Consider the following 1,059-nt stretch of genomic DNA (forward strand, 5'->3'; position numbering starts at 1 on the left):
GGAGTTCGGCCGGGCACTTACCCGTGGCAGTGCACGGAGTAGTACGATGTGCCAGAAGAAAGTCAGCCAACCTGTGATGCCAATTGCCGTAAGTCAGCTTCTTGAGGGCGTCCTTGGTGACGCGGACCATCCGTTCAGCCAGACCGTTGGTGGAAGGATGGAAGGGAGCCGAAGCAGCGTGGCGGATCATGTTGGCCTGTAGAAATCCCTGAAACTCAGTAGAAGTAAATTGAGGACCGTTATCTGACACCAGAACATCTGGCAGCCCGTGTGCAGCAAAAATGTTTCTCAACACTTGAATGGTTTTGGCGGCTGTGGTAGAAGACACAGGCACGACCTCCAGCCATTTGGAATGGCTATCAACAACAACCAGGAAGAATTGTCCCTGAAAGGGCCCAGCGTAATCTACATGTATCCTAGACCATGGAGTGTGTGTTTCCTCCCACCTGTGCACAGGGGCCTGGGGCATTTCAGGCCTGGACTGCTGACATGCATGACACCCATGTACCTGGGCCTCGATGGCCCGATCAATGCCAGGCCACCACAGATGGCTGCGTGCAAGCGCTTTCATCCTGACGATTCCGGGGTGGCCTTCATGTAATGAAATCAAGATTCTAGTCCTCAAAGAGGCTGGAATCACAACTCTCGATCCCCAAAGGAGGCAGCCGTTGAAAGTGGACAACTCATGCCTCTTGACCCAAAAACGTTGAAAATCCTCCGCAGGGCACCTATCAGGCCAACCTGACAGGACCCATGACAGCACGCGTTTGAGCGTGTGGTCAGTGGCAGTTTCAGCAGCCACATCCCTAGCATTGAGGGGACACTCAGGCAATTCCTGAATGGACAATATGTGTACAGCCGGAGCGGGATCAGGCTCCACAGTAGGCAATGGCAGCCTACTCAATGCATCTGCATGACCCATATCCTTGCCAGGCTTGTGGACCAGTAAATAATCATAAGCTGACAGGAAGATGGACCAACGCAGCATACGAGGGGACAGGATGTGAGGTGTTTGTTTGGATGTAGTGAATAACCCCAGCAAAGGCTTGTGGTCAGTAA

The sequence above is a fragment of the Protobothrops mucrosquamatus genome, unplaced genomic scaffold, assembly GCF_001527695.2.
Source record: "Protobothrops mucrosquamatus isolate PMUCROS unplaced genomic scaffold, P.Mucros_1.0 scaffold_198, whole genome shotgun sequence".
Classification (NCBI taxonomy): domain Eukaryota; kingdom Metazoa; phylum Chordata; class Lepidosauria; order Squamata; family Viperidae; genus Protobothrops; species Protobothrops mucrosquamatus.